Source organism: Vicia villosa, linkage group LG3 (assembly GCF_029867415.1).
Source record: "Vicia villosa cultivar HV-30 ecotype Madison, WI linkage group LG3, Vvil1.0, whole genome shotgun sequence".
In the NCBI taxonomy this organism is placed as follows: domain Eukaryota; kingdom Viridiplantae; phylum Streptophyta; class Magnoliopsida; order Fabales; family Fabaceae; genus Vicia; species Vicia villosa.
In genome coordinates, this window is record NC_081182.1 from 211,142,175 (window position 1) to 211,152,746 (window position 10,572).

Sequence of the window (10,572 nt, forward strand, 5' to 3'; positions counted from 1 at the left end):
CAAAAAATGCTCAACTTCCGCAACTTGTATCTCGCTCAATTTTAATCATATAAATCCATTCTATGACTTTTTAGAAAGCTTGATGAGTCCTTTAAGACCTCCTTTTGGTTTCACCTTAATTGGAGCTTTCATGCTCAAGTTATGAGCTTTGACCTAAAAGGTGTTTTTTGTTGACTTTTTCAGAGGACCTATAATCTCCTTGACAATATCTCTTAAATGATGCATTTCTGGCCTTGTCTTGTAAGAGGAAAAGTTGTAGAGAATCAAATTTCCTTCAAAATAGGCTTCGGTTGGGAAATTTTTGATACTCCATGTGAAAGTTATGGCCATTCAAAGTTGCGTTGACTTTCTCCTATAAAAAACCCTAATTTGAACCTTCGATTAGGAGAGAATGACTTTGAAAAAAACCTTGAACCTTGAGCTCTTGATAACAAAATGAGATGGGCAAATTTTGGGGTATGACAGTTGCCCCTGTTCAATCTTCTTAAACCTGAAGAGTCAGATAGGCACGTCTGCCTATCGTGATCTAAAGGTAGAAGATGATTGAACACTGAGAATTCTCTGAAATTTGCTTTTGTTGGGAAGAAGTTCTGTGGGAGATGGGCTTACGGATGCCACCCAAGGTAGATACCATTTTTCAGAATGTGCAGCCAATGCTTTTCGGGAAGAACCGTGTGCTTCGATTGTAGCATAGCCTACAAAGGCAACCTGAATTTTATGCAATGTTATGATGCATGCGATGCATGATGCAGGGAGCTTCTCAAAATAAATGAGATCCATGTATGCATATGCATTATGTATGAACGAGGTATGTTAGTTGAATGATGCATGATTGTCAGTTAAAGTATGTTAGTAGTTCTGAAAAGAAAGAAAACACCTTTGATTGATATTGATGGTGTTTTGAAAGAGATCACAGCCGAGGGACTAACGTGATAAGAAACCCAATTGAAGAACCCTTTGTAAAACCCTGTGTGCCTGGAAAAGATCCTAGAAAGGATGGAATACGTCTTAAAGAAGACTGTCGGGAAAGGTTCCTGAAAAGGATGGAATATGTCTTAAAAAAGACTGCATGGAAAGGTTCCTGAAAAAGACTGATAATATTCATTTGATTGTAGAATGACCACTATGTGGTTGAAATGTATTGATAACTCCGTGTAGAAAATCCTGAAATGGGAAAATAAATCCCTGCACCAATAGGATCATTTGCTACAGTTATAGCAAACTCACCTGCACCATTAGGATTATTTGCTAGAGTTATAGCAAACTCACCTGCACCATTAGGATTATTTGCTAGGGTTATAGCAAACTCACCTGCACCATTAGGATTATTTTCTAGGGTTATAGCAAACTCACCTGCTCCATTAGGATCATTTGCTAGGGTTATAGCAAACTCACCTGCACCATTAGGATCATTTGCTAGGGTTATAGCGAACTCACCTGCACCATTAGGATCATTTGCGAGGGTTATCGCAAACTCACCTGCACCATTAGGATCATCAGCTAGGTGTCATACCCCAATTTTTGACCCTAAGATCATACATCAATTGCATTCAATCATCAATCGATAGCACCATTATGGAGTTTTATCTTTGATACTGTGATCATCTCTGAGGGGAATCATCAAGCACTTTTAGCTTTTTATTTGTTTAATACTAACCAAAATCCAAAAAATATGTGTTTTGTCTCTTTTGTTTATGTTTTACAGGTAAAAGATTGGGCAAAAATCAAAACAGTGCAAGAAAACAATTTTTGAAAAAAATGGAGGTGGAAATCGATTTACCTCTGTGGGAAATCGATTTCCTGTGCGCAAAATTCAAAAAAATATAAGGAGGGAAGCTTGACACCATTTTGGCACCTTTTTAATTGATCATTTTTACCAATTTTCCACCTCACAAAAATTAATCCCTTCATTAAACCCACTTAAACCTCATTTTATCATTTTTACCATTTAAATGCCACTTAAATACCAATTAACCACAAATTAATTGCCAAATGCAAAAAGACCAAATTGCCACTACTCTTGCTCCAATTCTATAAATAGAGACCTCTACTCTCTCATTTCACAAGCTTGGAGAGCCAAAAAATTGCTTGCAAATTCATTTCTCACCTTTTCAAAAACCCTCACCCAAAGTTCATTTTCATAGAATTAGTGAGATTCACATTGAATCTTGGTAGTTTTGAACTAAACCTCCTACATTTCACTCTTTTCTTTGCTTGTTCATCTCCAATTGTGAAGGATCTACACACTTTGTGCTTGTTCTTGAAGCTGCTTCAACACTTTAATTCAAGAATTGGTAAATTCCTCAATTCTAAGATGTAGATCTTTGTTGCTTGTGTTCAATGCATCTTTGATGTAATATTGGTGCTATTTGATGGTGATTTGGTGGAAAATTCGTGCTCCAATGGACATGTGATCATAAGGTGTTTCTATGTTTGTCTAAATCAAGTTTCAAAGTTCATAATGCTGTTTTTTTGAAAACTGTGCGCAGGAAATCGATTTCCTACAGAGGGAAATCGATTTCCACTCTGTTTTTTGCGCCAGAATTGAACTCTGCACTCAGGAAATCGATTTCCTACAGAGGTAAATCAATTTCCAGTGTGGCAAAATGCTTTTTTTTGCCTTTTTATGCTTGTTTTGGCTTTCTTCTTCCTCCACTTCATTAATATCATTGGATCTAGGATGTTGATAGGTTTGAAATGACCAAATCCATAATATTAGATGAATGATATTAATGATAGTGTGAGTTGATTATCTTTTGTGCATTTATTCTTCTTCCTCCATTTCATTAATATCATTGGATCTAGGATGTTGATAGGTTTGAAATGACCAAATCCATAATATTAGATGAATGATATTAATGATAGTGTGAGTTGATTATCTTTTATGATTTTATTCTTCTTCTCCTTTTTTTCTTTTGATCGATGAAAGTCTTAACACCTTGAGAATTCTTATGGATTCTTGGTAAAAACTAGATCGTTACCTATTTTCTTTTCGTGCGGTGTTGCTTTTGGAGAATGATCTACATATCATTTATCTCGCATGCATTAGCACATAAAGTTTTGACCGGCCTCGTTGTAGGGTGATTTCTACATAAATCACTTGGCGATCTACTTAACATAGCGCAATATTTCGTGTCCCGAATCAAAAAAAAGATCAAATATGGAAGAGAATTGTATGCGGTTGATTTATGACCTATGGAAGTTTAACGTGTAGTCGCTATGATTTTATCAAGCTTCTGATAAATTTCCATTGAATTTAAATCCGAGAACATCCTTCACTCACCATCGATCTTCATTACTAACTTTGATAACATACTTGATAAGTTTCAAGATGGTTATCTTTAACATCTAACAATTAAATTTAATTTCCGCAATTTATTATACCGCTCTTTATATTTCTCGCTTTATTGCTTTATTTTATCATTTCATCGTATTTACATTCCGCTATTTTCTCTTTGTCCATTTGGACGTTTATATTTCGCTATTTTCCTTTTGTCCATTTGGACATATGTTTATGCTTCCGCTATTTTTCTTTTGTCCACTTGGACCATACTTTACTTTTATGCTAAAACACTAATAAATAACAAAAATATAAAAAACATTTAAGCCTCCCTTTTGGACTATTGGTTACTATCCCTAGCATTTTGGAGATTTGGACTTATGGACTTAGTACCTCTGGACCCTTATGATATTGTTTCTCTGTTGTTGTTCTGTCTCTCTGGCATTGGATTGTTGTTTGTTTGAATGTGCAGGTATTTCCTTGAAAGCCCTTGATGGTTAATTCTAAGGCATTGAAATAAGGATTTTACCCGAAATAGCCGTTACTCTGCCCGATTTTCGTCAGAATTTTAATGTGCTTAATGCAAAGTGGTGCTAAGATAATAAGTTCATCTGGATCCCCAAGTGATAATGTGTTGGTTTAGTATTGAGAATTCCAAAGGATGGGAAACCTACCTTGACTCATAATGTCAAGTGTTGGCTTCTTCTTCGGGTAGACCGTTCTTTTCCTTAGCTTTTATTTTACGCAATAGGAATAGCCTCTTCATCTCCTCCCACTTCTTAAATTTTCAAAATCGTCTCCTTTTTTACAAAACATTCTTATGTTTGCAACCTTTTCAAAATCTTTTCTTTAAAAATATATTTTTCCCTTAGTGGCCTTTTCTTCAAAATTTTAGACACGACTAATTGTCGAACCGAGTGGCGGTACCCCTTTGATTTTGAAATTGATTGATATAATTAGATCTTTTCCGCGTGAGAGAGCTAGTGGCATACTTGTTGATTCTATCCGAGTTGGGGCCCTTCTTTCAGTTGCGATGCAAAGAACTCATCTGTTCTCATGCTCAAAATCAACGGCTGAATATTTCTCTCTGATGACGATAAAGTGTTTATTCGTTTTTAAACGTTTTCCTAAAAGCGGAACTACATTAGCTCTGACTTCTCCATTGCACCGAGGAGGTATGAAGGCCCAAGGCTTAACGTCTTGCCGAGCTTCTTTTAAAAATAAAATAAACCATTTTTTAGCACACACACAACACAGATTTTCAAAAAGGTTCATGTGGAATACCACAGATATGAGGGGTGCTTAAAACCTTCCCCTTGTATAAACAACACCATTACCTAAGATCTCTTCTTTTTGTTTTTAAAAAACAAACTTTGGTTTTTTTCGTTCTTTTCCCTTTTCCTTTGGAAATAATAAAAGCGTGGTGGCGACTTTCATTGAAATATTGATTCGAGTCATCCTATGGCTTCGATATCAGATTTTCCCTGCTACACTAGGGTTATAGCAAATTCACCTGCACCATTAGGATCATTTGCGAGGGTTATCATAAACTCACCTGCACCATTAGGATCATTTGCGAGGGTTATCGCAAACTCACCTGCACCATTAGGATCATTTGCGAGGGTTATCGCAAACTCACCTGCACCATTAGGATCATTTTCTAGGGTTATAGCAAATTCACCTGCACCATTAGGATCATTTGCGAGGGTTATCATAAACTCACCTGCACCATTAGGATCATTTGCGAGGGTTATCGCAAACTCACCTGCACCATTAGGATCATTTGCGAGGGTTATCGCAAACTCACCTGCACCATTAGGATCATTTTCTAGGGTTATAGCAAATTCACCTGCACCATTAGGATCATTTGCGAGGGTTAGCGCAAACTCACTTGCACCATTAGGATCATTTGCGAGGGTTATCGCAAACTCACCTTCACCATTTGGATTGCTTGTCATAGCTCTGACAAGTTTACGTGCACCATTAGGATCACTTGTCCTGGTTCGTACAAGTTTACCTGCACCATTATGAGTCACTCGCCCTTGTTCGGACAAGCTTACCTGCATAAGAGAAATCATTTGCTATAGTTCTAGCAAACTTACCTGCATGGAAAAGATTCACTTGCTATAGCGCTAGCAAGTTTATCCGTATAACATCCTTGACGGTATCTTGTAAATGTAGGAATATGAAGCTCGCGACTTGAGGTCGGAAAGGAAATGATATGTTTAGGAACTCACGACTTGAGGGTCGGAAAACACGCCTATCGCAACACGGGGTTGGAAACTTTCAACTCGAGGGTCAGAAAATACACCTATTACAACACGAGGGTTGGAAACTCACGACTAGAGGGTCGGAAAACACACCTATCACAACACGTGGGTTGGAAACTCGCGACTCGAGGGTCGGAAAACACACCTATCACAACACGAGGGTTGGAAACTCATGACATGTGGGTCGGAAAACGCCTATCACAACACGAGACGTGGAAACTGGACTTTTGTAGTATGTGAATGATGGTATGTATATGCTAATGCGTATGTATGTATGCTGATGCGTGAAATGAACAGTAAGGTTGCTATCGTCGGTAAGGTTACCGGAATACATCAATCAGGCGATTGGAAATGCACCAACATTGAGGTTACTGTCATCGGTAAGGTTACCGGAAATAGGTGGACAATGAAGCTTAGCACCAGAGTTTTGAATTGGATGTTTGCACGTATGGGATAATGCTTATGCTCATGCATATGTTGATTGATGTAATGAGTGGAACGGAATAATGTCTTCTATAAGACTACCTGAAAAGGTTTCTGGAATGAATATGAGAATGTTTGTCTTGAAGAAGACTATCTGAAAATATTTTTAGCAATGGATGAGGAATGTCTTAAAGAAGACTACTTGGAAAGATTGAGCAATGTCTTAAAAGACTACCAAAAAAAGGTTCTTAGAAAGTATAGAAATTTGTCTTAAAGAAGACCACCTGGAAAGGCTGAAAGATGTCTTAAAAAGGGCTACCTAAAAAGGAATGTCTTGAAGAAGACTACCTAAAAAGGTTCCTGAAAAGGACAATGAATGTCTTAGAAAAGACTACCTAGAAGGGTTCGTAGAATGTCTTAAAGAAGACTACCTGAAGAGGTTCCTGAAAAGGATGACAATTTGTCTTAAAGAAGACTACCTAAAAAGGTTCTTAGAAATGATGGTGATCGTCTTAGAGAAGATTACTTGAAAAGGTTGAAAGATGTCTTAAAAGACTACCTAAAGAGTTTTTTTGGAAAAAGAATGTCTTAAAGAAGACCACCTGAAGAAGTTCATGAAAAGGATGACAATTTGTCTTGAAGAAGACTACCTAAAAAGGCTCTTGGAAATAGCGATGATTGTCTTAGAGAAGACTACCTAGAAAGGTTCTTAGAAAAAGAATGTCTTAAAAAAGAGCCTACCTAAAAAGGTTCTTAGAAGGGATCGTAAGATTTGTCTTAAAAGATTATTTGAAAAGGTTCCTGGAAAGGATCGTGAGATTTGTCTTAAAGAAGACAACCTAAAAGGTATGGTGCAATGTATTAACCAATGTATGTAATGCATGACTTATGTATATTTTCATGATGCTTCAATGATAGGTTGGCAACCAAAGCGTATATAGCTCGCTGGAGTTGTAGGTTTGTTTGATAAGGTCGGGTGTGATGCTAGCGCGACTTCCCAATCCCTGTTTTTTTGCATTTTGAAGATCGTAGTTAGGAGAAAGATTTGTCTGTTATTGTAAAGTGCGAAAACGCATTTTCCTTATGTTGTGCGTCTTGCCCCAGTTTAGCCTTTTGAATTGCTTCACGCCTTATGGATTTGATATCCAATGCCCCAGTGTTTAGTGGAAAAAGATGCCTATGATCTCCACGCCATGAAGGAAATGCCCCGAGAAATAACCTTGTCATATGCCTCGATGTTTAGATTGAAGGGTATTCCCTTGATTTCCGGGATATGGAGGGCTATCCATAGTGTTCTATCCTTTTGAAATTGAATTCTTCCCATGTTTGACATGCCCCTGTTTGAGATTGCTTCGCGATGTGACTCAAGTCGATTGAACCTTAGGAAGAATGCCCCTAGTGAATAGGATGTTTCATTGCATGCCCCTGTGATCCTTGGGAATTTTCCCCTGTTTAGGAGAACCCTCTAGATGTGGTTCCCCCCATTCCAGGGTCTTTATCAGAAATGATCACCTTTGATTAACCCAATTTCGGTATTTCCTCGATGCCAAGTGTGTATTCTTAGATGGCGTTGTACCCTTCGAGAAGTAACTCCAATGCGATGCGTATGCAAGTTTTGAAATCGAAGTCCGTTATGAATTAGCACTGGATGATTTTTGAAAAGAATGCTTGAAGAAGCACGGTGGTTAGAGATAGTTTTAACAAACTTTAGGAGTCGGTATAACAAAATCATGCTTAATATGCTTTCAAAGTTAACCTTGCCTCAATTAGGACTTTAGAATGTTGTATCTTGGCCTGGTTCATGTTTTAAGAAACAATGGATATAAGCCTCAAAATTTTATTTAGCCCACCCCTTTCTCCTTGATGTTCTCTAGATCCTAAAAATTCGCCTAATCCAATGAATGTGCTTTGTTTGTAAGAGAATCGTTTCAGTTCTGATGTTGAGCATAAGCCTTAGTAAAGATCCAAGTACTGATGAAAACTGTTTGTAAAGATCCAAGCATTGATGTGAAGCTTTGTTGGTTTAGCAGTCACAAGATTATCCTTTGTATTTCGCCTTTGATGTTTTTTTTTATCCCTCATTTTGCATGAACCCAATCATTTGGATTTGATTCATCGGGATGCCCTAATTTTTGCCTAAGTTGTTTTTGCTTTATGGAATTTTCCATTTTGACATAGCGGGCGCTTTTCTCCCTTTTTTTTAATGCTCCTTTGGAAATATTGCTCCTTGCATATTTGACTGTTGTGACTGCCATGTTGATTTTGAAAGCTTCGACTTTGATACGTCATCGATGATGTATTGATTAAGAAGATGTTACGAATGTTATCCCCATTGCTTCCTCAGTCTTTGATGAATGCGAGGAAGAAGATATGCTTGAACCTTTTCTTTGCTTGATCCTTTGCTTGGATTGACTAATTCTCTTGACAACCAAAATACACCATTCAATTAATTGAAATCTACCCTGACCCTGGCTAAAATCAAGGTTTAATTGAAAAAGTAGAAACAAAATCCAACTCCTGGCTCGAGGGGGTAGCGAGGGATTAATATCCTTATATCTCCAGTGTTTGGGAATTGAAACAATGCATGTATATCCTCGGCTCGGTCTTACCTTGAAAGTATACGTTTAGCTGGACTTAGTTATTTGTATTCTCCCTCAAATTTGTTAATAACCCTAAATTTGAAATTGAAAGTCGTGGTAGTGAGTGAATGAATCGATTTCAAAACCTGCATGGTCATCTCGTTAGAACTGCTATTCCAAAGGTACAACTTTTATCCTGAGAAACACTTGGCGATTGTAGGGGTTGAAATTTTGACATGATAAAACCTATTTATCCTAAGGAAAATCTCCTTTGTAAATCTGTTGACCTTGCTTTACTCCTTAGTTCCTAGACTTGTAGAAGTAAAGGCAACCTCGAATTTTCCTTGGGCACGCCAAACCTGTCGGAAATAATTGTAAGCGGTGGGTTTTCGTCACATCGGAACTTCATGAGTTTCCTTTGACTAAACCTCTTTTGCATTTTTTTCTAAGGATATCACCACACCATTTGCAGCCTTCAAAGTTTGTAGATTGATAGAAAAACCTATGGCCTTTTTGCCCCTTGGTGTGGAGTTAACACACGTCGCCTTCTCTCCATCGTAGTTATGCATCTTTGTTCAGGATTTTCCCCCAGTTGGACTAATGCTTGCCCCCAGGTTATCGTAGAGCGTCCTTGTAAGTTTTGATATGTTCTAAGATGAACCCCTTAATGACGAAATACATCTTAAGTGTATCTATGAGGGAACTTGTTTGTTTAACTAATCCTTGCTCGACGATAGCCTTTGTTGTATTTACAATCAGGCTGCGAAAAGGCATGGACATGCAAAAGGCATGGTGAAAGGCGTCCTCTTCTCCTTAAGATCATTCTTAATTGTTTATCCTCCTTCTTTCTCCTCTTTAGTTTTTCTCCACGAATCTCCGGAAATCGGCTAGCACGGTAAGTGTGGGTGCAGGCGAAGATATGAATGAAAATGTAAATGTCAATGTAAATGTATGGATGCATGAAAATGCAAATGCTTGCGTATGCACAAGACTCCATGTATTATAACTCCTTGCATGCAATGCAGACGTGTGACGTGTAATCATAGGGATAGCCTTAGAGGCAACATTAGAACCTCATGAAATCCTTGCAAAATAGATACTATGACACACCCATGGGAATCTCGTAGATTAGGGAGTATGCAGAAGGTAGCGGCTGGTGACCGTTCAAGACAGTCGCCAAGTCTCATGGCCATCAAGAGGCCGATAGACGTGTACCAATGAGGTTGTCCTTGGTGGGAAGGTTCTCTATGCGGAATACAACCTATATAAGGACGATATCGGATGAGGTGAAATCCCTATAGGCGATGAAAGATGTATAGATGGGAATTTAAACCCTAAAAGTTAAAGGGTGCGCGGAAACAAACATGGAGTGACCGTTCAGGACAGTCACTAGATCTCATAGCCATCGAGAGGCCAATCAAACACATGCTAATGAAGTTGTCCTTCGGGGGAGGACACGTCGTTGTGAAAACACATGGATGTAAAAGAAAATCCCTACAGGCTAGGGGGTGCGTAGGACTAAGCACGGGGTGACCGTTCAGGACAGTCACTAGATCGCATGGCCATCGAGAGGCCAATTGACGTGCGTAAACGAAGATGTCCTTCGTGGTAAGGACATGGTTTTAGAAATGGGGTCCCTGCAGGCCAGGAAACGGGTAGGTATACCTGCAAAGATTGAACGCAGGACATTCGCAGTATATAAATTGCATACATAATAAGCACGTAAGCACATAAGCCCTAGGTTCATAGGTTCAATGTAACGGCTTAGGGTGCCTACCCTTCCCATTGGTATGTTCTAGAAGGTCTCATAGGGTCGTTCGTAACCGCCGAGACTTTTTGTCTCTTTGGATTTTAGAACAACTCATTTGATCCATGAGGTTCGAATTTTAGGGGTAGGTTCCCAGAGAGATTAGCCAAATACCAAGTCCAGCCCTCAACAAGGTCAAGCCTCGTATCAGACCTTTCCGGATATTCAACCCACTCTGAGTGGAATTATAATAAGACTCGTAGGCGATGTAAT